The sequence below is a fragment of the Oenanthe melanoleuca genome, chromosome 6, assembly GCF_029582105.1.
Source record: "Oenanthe melanoleuca isolate GR-GAL-2019-014 chromosome 6, OMel1.0, whole genome shotgun sequence".
Taxonomy (NCBI): Eukaryota; Metazoa; Chordata; class Aves; order Passeriformes; family Muscicapidae; genus Oenanthe; species Oenanthe melanoleuca.
In genome coordinates, this window is record NC_079340.1 from 508490 (window position 1) to 521417 (window position 12928).

At 41.8% G+C, this 12928-nt stretch overlaps 1 long non-coding RNA gene across 2 annotated transcripts in view; it reads left to right on the forward strand.

Annotated features, from left to right (window-relative positions):
* The window catches only part of LOC130254861 (uncharacterized), a 34231-nt gene extending 21835 nt beyond the window's left edge, over positions 1 to 12396 (forward strand). The window contains exons 1-3 of one of the 2 annotated variants that reach the window (XR_008840827.1): positions 450 to 828; positions 7771 to 7883; positions 11572 to 12396. This is a non-coding gene — a long non-coding RNA (uncharacterized LOC130254861). Of the gene's footprint in view, positions 1 to 449; positions 829 to 7770; positions 7884 to 11571 lie in introns of those variants that run through there. The other variant, XR_008840826.1, reaches the window with a different exon arrangement.
* Positions 12397 to 12928: the final 532 nt, after the last annotated feature.

A 12928-nucleotide genomic window follows, 5' to 3' on the forward strand; every position in this document is an offset into this window, starting at 1 on the left:
TATATCAATAATATTTTCTCCATACCCTTAAAAGGAGGATTTCAGCTCAAGAGTGAGGCGTCTCCATCAATCCCTCCATCTGGAACCTGACTTCTTCTTCACTGACCTTGATGTCTTCATGTTGTTTCTCAGTGTGTCTATCACTGTCCTTTTCTTTGACTCAGGAGAGAGAACATAGTGTCCGTCAGTCTCATCTGGGCAATGAAAGAGTTAATATCTGCCTGGGCCTGCAGATGGTCATGTGATCCCTGCCAGATGCTGGATGGAGCTGCTTACCATGGATCATTCTTTGGTAGCCATGCTGGGGAACAGCTAGCATCTTAGCAGGGGCCCAGCCAGAATGGTGTGTACTGCTCTGGCTGAATTCCCTTCCAAGGGTGCCCGGCTCAGCCCCCTCCATGCTGGGCCACAGGGGCTGTAGCAGGCAGGCCCAGCCCGGAGCCACTCCCAGGGCCCCTTGGACCCCCTGGCTTGGCCCAGGCCAGCAGTAGGGCTGGGTTTTAATGTCGGCCAGATGCTCAGCTGAGCCATAGGCCCCCAGGCCGTGCCGGGGTAGGGGGGCACTAGGATCTTAACAGCTGAGCAGGCCTCCCCTCCCTATTGTATCAAACACTAGGGGCCTCGGCCGAAAATGGGGCCCAATGGGCTTCCTGAGCCCTGCATCAGAGCCCACTCGACCCTGCCTGGCCCGGCTCGGCCTGGCCTCGCTAGGCCCTCAGGCTGCGCGGGGCCTGGCCTGGAAGACTAGGACTGGTTACCTTCTGAGAGGCCGGAAACAGAAAAGAGATTCCCAGAGTTTATTCATCTTAAAATGTGAATTTCACAGAGGTGTGTCCATCTCTTTCAGCTGTTTAACTGGTTGTCAGTTCTCAAAACCAATCACTGATTACTTTTTTTGTCAGACATAGAGGAAGCTACCCACAGGGAACTATTTCAGGAAATTAATACAAACTACTGCAACTCTGCACAATCACTACTTAATGAACAGATCTAGCAAAATGCGCATTTTGTGTGTAGAACTGTAGTTTCACTCATAAAGTGAAGTGAAGGAACTGTAGGCTTTGAAATATGAAAGTTTTAAATTAGTGTGCGTAGATGGGAAATGGATGTTTATTAGTTATAAAATAACACATTAATGATTCTCTGGTGATACTGAGTAATCTCTTTGTAGCAGAGTATGTAATATTCCAGTCAGTAATTCCACTCATAGGGCTCGGAAATAGGTGGCTTACTGGAGGCTCCTGTCCTTGTCCATTGACAATTTTGGAAGCCAAAGTATATGACTCAGTCTTAATGGTTCATTTTTGGATGGTGAAACTTAGGCAGTTTAGGGAAGTAAGTCCTATGCTCTCCATGATGCAGATCCTTAGATATTGTTAAGCTGCCAAATAAATTTTAAAGTGAAGATTGAGGCCAAACATCTGTGAGAGTGCCTACCATGACAAACCTGGATCTCCTGTTAAGCAGCCTGCTCCCTGCTTCGGTATGAACTTAAGCAGCCTTACACATTAGAATCCTTTGTACTTTTCCTGGGCTTAGTTTAAAGCTTTTTTTTTTTTGCTTTCTCTTTGTTTTTCTCTTTGCTCTCAACTTCTGTTTTCCTCATTTCTTAATGATGGAGTTGTGCCATGTCATTAACTGTAAGAAGTGTGTCTGCAAATGTTAAAAGAATCATGGATTTTATTATGCTGTCACCACAGCCATGTTGAGGAGGCCATCTTTAATGTATTATTGATACTCTAAACCATTATTTTTAATAGCATTATGCACTGGGATAATGCTGCCAGTGGAATGGAAGTTTCAGATGAAGAACAGTTCTGGAGCAATAATCCAAGTCAGTCTCTCAGAAGCATGATTGAACACGTGCACTCCTTTACTTTGAACCATTAACTGTGAAGGATGGATATACTGCTGGAAATATAGGATAATTTGATAACTTTTATTTAATTTTTATATAGGTAAAAATCACATGGATAGAACTTACATGGTAAATTTTTACTCTTTTTCAGACCTAGCTAAATGAATTCCCTGTGGCAGTCCAGCATCAGTCATTGTAGGCACATGGTTTTGTAAGTGGTTCATGCATTATTTCCTCCTTGTCTTGGTTTGAAAGACAGATGTCTGCTAAGGAAGGCAGGAGCCTCTCTTGAAATGGAAAATGTATCCCTCCAAATTATTATAAATTTGAAATTAAGGAGCTCTCAGGCAAAGATATGGAAATAGGCATAACAGTTCTTTATGAGGAAAAAAAATAAAGTAAAAATATAGTAATACAAAAAACCCAAACAAACAAACAAACAAACAAAAAAAAAACCAAATAAAACCAAACCAAAACAAAACCCAAAACACTGACAGAGTCAGACTACAACCTGACACCCCATCAGTCAGGGTGTTGGTAGCAGTCCAATTAAATGGTGGCTGCAGTCCTCCTAGAGCGACAGATGTGGTTCAGTTGAAGTAGTGCTCCTATAGAAGGAGTTTTTCTCTGAAGGTCCAGTGATGATATGGAAAGATCTGGTTTTTCTGTGGGAATCCAGTGGAAAAAGACTGCTCTGATGTCCCAAATCTCAGATTTTATCCAGGTAGAAAATACTTGTCTCCTCCTCCTGGATGGAGCATCTCACAATGCAATGATGTAATTTTATCAGTCATGTAGTGGGACTCAATGGCCCATTAGCAGAAGATATCTCCCTGGAGGAAGGATGGGCTGTGGAAAAAATAAAGAATGCTTCCCCACCTGGTTTCAACAGATGGTCCATTAAGATATCTCCCCCAGAGGTAGAGATCACTGCCCCACATGGTTTCAACAGATGGTGATAGAATACATACTTTTGGTTACATCCTGCTTTGCAAGCCGAAACACTCATTTTCCAGCATTTTTAGTTTGGATTTTAGTTTGTTTTTCTTTTTCCTCACCCATAAGACTGAAAAGTTAGTGTATTTTCTAACTTACAGTTTCTGTAGGTAATTCCAAATCTAGAGCAACATTATGCCACCAAATAACTAAGCTTTATCTTCTAGGAATGAAGGATTTTATTTCTAATTTTCAGTACTTGAAAACATAAATTTTCAAATATCTTCCTTGCCAGCATAAAGGTTAGAGTGAGTCTTTGCCCCAGGGGGCATACATGATGTGTTGCTTCCACACTGACATCTCAAAACCTGCCAGAGGCCCAAAAGGGAGGCAGATAATCCCCTGAGTTGGTGACAATATCATAAAATAGATGTGGTGAAATTTGCATTTTAGTGCCCAAATTAAGGTTTCTCTATTTACCTCACCTCTTGCAAGGTGAAAACAGCGTTGAACATGTTTATTTACATTCATGTATTGTAAATACATTCAAAGAAACTCTGAAGCCTGACATTACCCAGAGGAAATTAATCTGTTTCTCTCTTGTTTTGTGTTTATAAGGAGAAATTCAGTGGTCTGCCTTGAGCTTTTCCTGTTAGAGAAGAACTCCCAAGGGGCTCCCAGCTGGGGTTCTATGTCTGCACGTGAAAGGCAAAGTGAATGTGATATGACAGGCTCTGATGCTTGAGCTAAAAAACCCAAAAACCTAGCAAATTCCAGCAGTAAGGAAGGGTGCCAGAGGACAGTTTTAGGCCAGGCTGGAGAATTTTGTACATTATGGATTCTAATCCTACAAACAGAGCAAGAGGGAATTCCTGATAAAATAAGCAGGTGAATGTCAATGTTGATGTTGCTTTTCTGCCAAATTAGCAAGGCAGAAGGCAGGTGCTAGCACAAGGGTTGGGTTATTCAGCTCAGATTGAGGATGTGTTTTCTTCAGGCATTATGTCTTTGTTTCTTGGGGCTGCCTTGTTATTACACCCACCTCTTTCCAAAGCCTCAGCATAAACCAGTGCCCTCCCTTAGAGTTCCCTTCTGTGCCAGCTCCTTCTCCAGCCAGGGAAGTGCCAGCTCGGCCCCCTGGTTCTAGCCAGGTGACCTTTCAAATCCAAGGAAGAGAGGAAAAAAAAGCCATCATCAAGCAAAGCACAAACAACCTGCTGGTCTGCCAATTGATGGGGGTGATTTAAAGAATACAGACACCAATGGAAAGAATGATCTTATTTTGCTATGAAAATAAAGGCAACACAAAAGTAAAAAATACATTGAATAAAACTACGCACTTGGCTTTAGCAACAAGCAAAAGTAAGCAAGGTAATGCACCTAATCATTACTATATGAGAGAAAAGAAAGAATAGTGATTAAGAAAGATACATCATTAATTGCCCAAATACTCCACCATCATCCAGAGACTGTGTTCTCTGGGGATCCCCATTTCACATTGAGGACCTGGAGAACCTTCTCAGCAATTGGGAAAATCCTGTGTGGTGTGTCCACCCATAGGTGAGGTCTCTGAATTTATCCTGAAAGTGGGTCCAGTTTTATATGCCCAAACCAATAAGTTGAAATGACTTGGTTATATGTTTAGCAGAGAAACTCCTGTATCTGATGGCACGCTTCCCAACCAGCCAGGACCCGGGCCTCAGTTGGGAGGATTTTCCCAAAAAAAAACCCCTGCAAACAAGCCTCTCTTCATGTCAGTTGGGAAAATTTCTTAAAATGAGTCATTTCTTGCAGATAACTACATGAGGTGATACAGAGCTAGCATAAGCATCTTTGTCATCTAATTTTAGCTAAATAATACAGATGGTATTAATCACATAATGCCCAGGATTCATCTTGTAATTCAACTCTGGCCAAAGCTTGCTACACAGTGTGATGATCAAAAAAGATCACACTGGTCATAAAAACCAGTGATCAAAACAGTTATTCTTTCTCACCCACTGCCTTTGGGCAAAGGGAATTCTTTTGATGTTCTTAATGTTAGAAATTTTGTAGGTATTTTATTTCTTTTGCCTTGCATCTGTCTTCATTCTTTTGCAGCTGTACCTGTGGCACTTCCCTGCTCATGTGCCATCCATCCTAGGCACAGAGAGCTGTTCAGTCCTGCAGCCTATTGCCTGATGGAGCTATTGCAGTGTCCTGTCCTCCTGCTGCTCCTCAGGCAAAGCAGGTCCAATTCTGCCATCTCTTCCTGCCCCTCTGTCCATGTACAGCACAGGGACATTTCCTTCCCACCAGGAATAATCCTGGAGCTGTGTGTGTATATGGCATATGCATGGTCTGTAGGGTTATATCCAATGTCTTTATAGCAAGCAATCATAGAGATTCATACCTTCAGCATTTGTTTTGTTACATGGAGCTAAAGGACAAGTTGCCTTTTCCCCAAACACAAACATTCCCTTTTCCTTCCAGCCCATGCACGCAGCCCGTGCATGGTGCTGAATGCACCTGCTGCTGCAGGAAAAGCCATTCCTCACCATTGGAGTCAGGACAGTGTCCTTGCAGTGCTGGCATGGCATTCCAGAAGCATCATTTGACATTGTCTCAGTGGTATGCAGGACCATGACTCTGAAATATGATGCTCCTTTACTAAAAAGTCACTCTGCCTCCTGGTCACTGAAGTTCTTCCATGGAGAGGAGTGTCTGAAGGAAAAAGGGGTTTTTCGGAAGTACATATGTGTGTTCTGGTTTCACTTGAGCAATGCAGTGGTACCTTTTACAATTTTAATTTCTGTTCTGAGGATGTTAATTGCACCTGGAGCTGCATCCAACACTGAGTTGTTACGTGCTCATAAATATTCTGGATCTGCCAATGTTGCTGAGGTGTTGCTGGAACCTTCTCAAGAATACCCATCTAACAACAGTTTCCTTGAATGGAAGTACTTTCAGAGGCCTGCCAGGGTCTGTTTAATGGGAAAGATTTAATAATATGGAGTAATTGGTGCGGCAGACAAATTGACAATGTGCATGGATTTGTATTTCCATGCTAAATATTTGCCAACATTAAAATCCCTTAACAATTATCTTGTTTTCCCACCTCCATGAAGCCAGTTATTACCCACATTACGTTGCACTGAACTCTCAGTTCCTAGACAACCTTACACTTGCTATAAAGATCTGAAAATTTCTGATAATTTTGTGCTGGGGAAAAAAAAGGGAAATATCTGATCATATATAAAACTTTTGAGCTTATGGTGTAGTAACATTGTGTAATGAATGAAAATAGTGTCTGACAACTCTAAACAATAACAGTGTTGCTGTGATCTTAACCAGGAATAAAATTTCATCTTTTCTGGTCCTGTTACAGCAACAAATTTTCTTAAGAAGTGGAGCAAGTTCATAATTGTAGATTCAGTAGTTCAAACTTGTTTGGCTACTAAAATTTTTGGATTAGAAATGCAGGGAGAACAAGTAGATTATTAGGAAAGTAAACTCCTTTTAGCTGCTTGCTATGAGATTAGAAGAGAGGTCATGGAACAGGGGAAGGTAAGCACACAGAGTAGCTCTGTGCTGTCTTATAAAACTGATGTTTCAAAACCCAGTAAATCCAGAAATTGCTTCCATCTACATGTGTATAATATTTTGATCTAGATGAAAAATTTGCTTTTAGCTTCTAAGGGTCCTTTACAGAAGTTTTACATCACTAAGGATGCTCTTGATTTTAAGGGTTTTCTTCCTACTGAGCTATGTGTTGTTTCTACAAGAGTAAATTATTTAGAAGCTTATCTTCAGGGTAGGTAAAAGGGCAGAGAGGTAAGTTAATGTATCAGGCACAGTGATGCTTAGCAGATATGTGTAAACAACCTTTATGGCATTTTCATGGCTCGGGGTTTCCTGGCTGCACAGCTGTAGCAAGAATGTTGCTTTTGCTGGCCAGGAGCAACATGGGGCATTGACCTACCTGTCATTCCCAAGCACCACTGAAGCTTGACACTGAAGTAGTGTCAGATATTAGAGAAGCCTTTATCTGTCTTTTGCCAAGGCTGCCCTTGACAGAGCACCTCAAATCATCTCTCTGCCTTTTCTGCCTTGTCCTTGGGTCTGCAGCTGCTGAGAGTCTTCGAGGATTCTCCTGCCATGAACAGGCAGAGTTCAGACACATCCCTGGAGGGCTGACTCGGCTCCTTTCATGATGTACTGGGAATGAAGTCCTGCTTTCTGCTTTTGAATATCACATGAAATGTTGGGCCTCATTGTGTCCAAGGCACATCAGCCTCCTTCCTTCTGTGCAGGCCTGCTCTGGATGTCAGAGCGTCATGGCTAACTCTGCGTGTGTGCAGACTTGCCCCCAAGCAAGCCTCAGGGCAGGGCTTGTGCTTCATCTTTTCAGGTGTCCCCCTTGGCTTGGCAGAGAGCTCATGTTTGTCTGCTGAGCACAGCCAAGCCATGGTGGAGCATCCTCAGGCAGGATGGTGACCCTAGCCCCTTCTGCCTGACCTGGGGCTTTTGTTTAAACGTTTGGCTCCAGACACTTAAGCAGTTGATATAATTTCAAACTAAAACTGGCAACTGGCATTCCAGCTGCTGAGCTGTGTCAGGTTGGAACACCCCACTGATATGCACAAACAAATGAGACTAGGATTTTTACTCCCTTAACATCAGACTCTTCTCATTTCTGTCATTTTCAGGAACTCTCTGCCCATTACAGCTACAAGTTCTGACATTGTATTTACCTGCTCCTCATTTAAGTGCTTCTAGGAGGACGCAATCTCTGAAGCCCACTTTCCCTCTTTATACTATAACTGGATTAAAAACTTAGGTAAAGCATCCTCCCTTAGCCTGTTTCCCCAGTGGAAGCAGAGCTCAAATGGTAATGCATCCTTGCTGGTGATTCTACGTCTTAGAGCAATGGTTATTCATATTTGTCTACAGTTTTCTCTAGAATACTAACTTAGTTTTTTTTTTTCTTTCTGCAGGCACTTCTGATTATGCATTTGAGCTCCAGAGGTCTTTTTATGGTCACCTTATGGAAATTTGTTCAACCCTACTGTTAAGAATTATTTCTGCTTGAAATTTTCTTCCTCACAAGGTTATTTCACTTTTCTGGACACTCTGTTTCTTATTTAGGAGGTGTCAGTGATATATCTCTTATTTTTTCTTTTGCAGAAACAAGAAAAAAATTACATCTTTAAAAAAAGATTTGCAGGGATATTGTTTGGAAGAAATTTTTATGTGTTCAGCCATCTTATTCAATGCATTTTTTCAACTGAGATAAGGAGTTTTTTGCCATGGTGAATTCACACTGGGTGGGAACTTCTGCATTCAGAATCAGTATGTTCAGTGGTAAAGTAACTGTGGGAAATCCTAAAGGATGTTATGGAGTTTGTGGTACTGAATGTGTAGCCAGGATCTAATCTGGTCTTCTAAAGGTGTCATTGGTACATAAAGGCAAAGTGGAAAAATACTAAGTTGATGAATCATATTTGGAACTGAAATAAAGCTGAAACATCCGCTTTATACACAACCCCACACCTTCGCACATACAAAAATGCTTTAATTTAGAAGAACATCCAGGTCTTTGCTCATATTGCCAGAGCAAAGTAATTTGGGATTGATCTGTGTCCAAGTAAAACCCCTGAGCAAAAGCCTGTCCTTGAGATCTTTCACACTTGAGTATTTCCATTGCTCCTATAATTCTCAATATACATTTATTCCCTTATCTTTCTATGACACTAATAATGATATTATATCTCCTATTATAGCCTAAGAACAAAAATTATCCTTATCTGGCTTGACTTGGGAAGCTTATTTTCTCTTCAAGGGTTCTTGAGATTCAAAGCCAGAGGTTTGCTCTCCAGCAGTTTTAATGAGGGATTGTGAATAGCAGCACATTGTCAGGTTTTGCAGTCACATTTAATCCTTAGTTTACCCCTTTTACTAAGATGTGTCTAGAATTTATTTGGATAAATGGGCAGATGTTCAGTTGCAGTGAATTGGCACAGTTTTGTTTCAATGGGTGCATTTACCCTATGTGAATGTTGAGCTACAATAATTAGCTGAAATATGTTTACTGAATTATGAAATATGTTACTGTTAGGGTAACCTTTTTTTTTTTTTTTTTTTTGTTTCCTTGCAGAAAATTGGATTTCTGTTAGGTAAAATGTTAGTAGCAAAAGTGCTCCAAAGAGTATAAAAATGAGTTTGAGTCTGCTTGTATAGACTTCACATAAATTCCTTATGTGAATTACATCTGTCTGATAAGGGAGTAGATAAATTGCTGTGTGACCCTGAAGACCATGCAGATGGCACATTACAGACAGCCACTATTTGAAATATCAGTTTTCGTCAAAAAATTGCAGGCAGATGCAAATATGCTGAGCTGTGTTTCAGTAAAGTTCTGGATAACAAGCCTAGAGTGAAAGTTTGCAAGTAGCCAGAAGGCATAGCATTTCTCCAGGATCATTCATTCATCTGAATTGGGAATGTGCCTGGAGAATGTTTCTTCAGGGGGATTGTACAAGCAGAGATTCTGCCCATGAATGATGCTTCACATCCTGCCAATACTGGAACAGACTGGGGGAAGGAAGGAGCAGTCCCTGGGCCCTGGGATCAATGTGCTGGACTGGGACAGGCTGTTGGAAATATAGGACTCCCCTGGACACAGGTATACATGTAGCTTAGCAGACTAGATGTAATCCTCTTCATTGTCTGAAGAATGAATAGTCTATGCCATGTCACAGCATTTCCTCAGCTTAGGAAAGCCTGCCCAGAGATATTTGCTGATGTTCTCTCATCCCCTTACAGCAGCAAGATGAAAATGAAACCATTTGCTCAAACTGCCCTTAAAAATTACAATCCAAAGTGATACAGGTCAATGGACAATAGAAGACATTGAGAATACCAAGAATTTAAAAACTAGTTTATACAAAGCACAAGAAAATGTAGCACTGCTCTGGGATAGGGAAGGATGAATAGATATGCTTGCAGCCCACAAAGACGACTGTGTCCTGGGCTGATCCCACATTGTAGGCAGCAGGTTGAGAGGGCATTTTGCCTCTCTACTCTACTTAGGTGAGATCCCACCTTCAGAGCTGCATTGAGCTATGGGGCCCTAGTGCAGGAGGATATGGAGCTGTTGGAGTGAGTCCAGAGGAGGTCATGGAGCTGTTCCGAAAGCTGGAGCCCCTCTTCTCTGGAGCCAGGCTGGGAGAGCTGGGGATGTTCACCTGGAGAAGAGAAGGCTCCAAGGGGACCTCAGAGCCCCTTCCGGTGCCTAAAGGGGCTCCGGGAGAGCTGGAGAAGGGACTGGGGACAAGGTGTGGAGGGAGAGGACACAGGGAATAGCTTCCCAGAGCCAGAGGGCAGGGATGGATGGGATATTGGGAAGGAATTGTTCCCTGTGAGGGTGGGTAGGCCCTGGCACAGGGTGCCCAGAGCAGCTGTGGCTGTCCCTGGATCCCTGGAAGCGTCCAAGGTCAGGTTGGACAGGGCTTGGAGCAATCTGGAATAGTAGAAGATGTCCCTGCCCATGGCAGAGCGGAGGAACTGGATGGGTTTAAGATCCCTTCCAACCCAAACTGTCTGTGATTCTGTGATACTGCCCATCTGATTTGGATTTGCCTGCTCCCTTCAGGAAAACTGTCAGAACTAAGCACCTGTCTAAGGGGAGTTACTAACAGGGTTGTCTTTGGGCACTTTTACCACAGACAAAGTTTGGGAATGTAGCCCAGACTTCAGGGGCCTGTAGACAAAAAATAAGCTGGATGGCAAATGCATACATGTATGTCCGTGCATGTCTGCCTGGTTAGAAAGCTGAGGTTTGTGTGCTACTGCTGCATTGCCAGCAGGTGGGCTAAAGATGTGTCCTTTCTATAATGATTTTAAGTAGGTGTCCTGGGATGACTTTGTGGTGCTTGTATCCCCAGTTGTCTGTTCTCTTTATGCTGGATATTGAGTTCTGCACCTTTAAGACTGATTCTGAGAGCAAAGGGTGAGAAAAGAAGTGACAAAGTTTTTTGTCAGAAACTGCACTTGCTCCCCTGAATCCTTCTCCTGGACTGTGTTGTCTGCAGCACGGGCGGACAGGGAGAGAGAACTCGCCTTTGCTTTATAGTTAGTTTTTTTTTTTAGCTAGCTTTTTTTTTTAGAGGCAGTGAAGTTACCTGTGATATGTGGAAAGACTTTATAACTTGTGAGAAATGGGAGTCATAAAGTAGGTATGCATTTATTCAGTGCTGAGGTGCGTGGGGGATACCTCCTCCCAAAGTACACACCACAAAACTTCAAACTACTGCTCTATTTATTCCTTAAAAGCATAGGATTACACAATATGCCTAGTACATATTCATGTCCTAGCCCTGCTTAGTCCCACCTAACCTCGCTTCGTATTAAAATGGACCAAAAGTCTTTTTGCACTTACGCCTCCCCAGTGCAGGAGGGTCTCTGATGAAGGCTTCCAAACTCTTCATCGCATTTAAACTTTTCAACTTCGTATCCAGAGCATGCATCTTAGCCTTTGGGCACATTCCAGTCCTTGAGATTAGTTGTCTCAGGTTCAAGGTTTTGGATTTATCATTTAACACTGGTAGCCTTGCACCCCTCACCCTGTTTGCAAGTTCTGACTCCATTTATTGCAAACCAGTCTGCCTCTCCTCTCGATTTTGCAAGCGCAGTAAATGTCAGGCATTCCTCATTGTTTTGGTTAGCTAATTTTGATGAACTATTCCTTATTCCTCAATTCCCCATCTCACCTGGACTGTGGTTTTTCTTTTTCTTAGAACTGTTCAAACCTGTTCTGGACTGAAAACCCAGAAGAACACTGGGACCTCATACCTATGGCCCACCGAGGCCTGGGATGCTGCATTCTGCATTCCAGTGCTGGAGGGACTGATAAGAGACTGAGAAGAAGAAGTACATCTCACAAAAAGGACTTTTCTGAATTTGTTGTCTCTTCAAAACAGTGAAAGGTTTTATTGTTTAATATTATTCATTTTTTTGTGCTTGAGAATGCTTTGCCTGTTGAATAAACAGGTTTTTTTCCACCTTTCTCCAATGAAATATTTTCCCAAACCAGTTGAGGGAGGAGCCACTTGAATCTGCTTTCCAGAGTGATCCCATTCAGAGGTTTCCTCACAAATTTTGCCCTAAACCAAAACAGCAGGTTAGGTATTTTCATGTGGCTACTGTCAAAGTAAACATGTAACTTCTGTGTTAAAACTCTGTCTCATCATATAGACATTGGATTGTGTTTTAAATAATCTTAAAATCAAATAATCAAACCACTTACTTAAGGTGATTTTTCTAGTGTTTACTTTTAATCCTCAGTAAGAAAAAGTTCATTCTGATTGCAGGTAGTTTCAGCCTCCAACAGTTTCAAATTTCCTGCTTTTTTTGACTGGAAAGCAACCTAATCTGTTGTTATTTCCCATGGAATCTGTCCTAATGTATTTTAAGCTGTTGTAAACCATCATCAAGTCATCTCTGTGACTGTTCTTGAATAAGGCAAACAGCTTGAGCTTCCCAGAAGTTTCAGTATGATGATTTCCAAAGTTTTCCATTTCACGCACTTTTAAAAATTTTTTTTTTTCCCAAAGCACATACCCAAAAAAGGGCACAGGACTTCATTAATACATTTTGTAGAAGTAATACACTTCTTTTGCTAATCTGATGTTGCATTGGTTATATTTTAAATAAAATCAGCTTGAGTGTTATTCTTCAAGGTAATTACTGATTCACACCTGGCGAAACTCCTAAGGGCTACTCGGAGTATGGATTCTGTTTTATGGGGTGCAGGGTCTTTTTTTATTAGCATGCAATGAAGTTAATCACTTTCTAATATTCATCTAAGTGTTGACATTTGTCCTCTCACTTCTCATGACTGATTTCTGCTTTGTAAAACTTCCTTTTTAGAGAGTTATGATCTGGATTAATGACAACACCAAAGTTAGGAAGGTGAGATCTTTGGAGCTCTAGGTTTTTGTGTGCAGGAGACCAATAGGACATGTTGTTGCTGGCTCAGAAGATGCTGGGATATCTAATACACACAGTTAGGAAATACAGGCAAGAAGGGATCATGGGCAGAATAATTACTAAAAAAGAAAGAAGATCAGATGCCTCTACAGTCCTTTCTAGAGA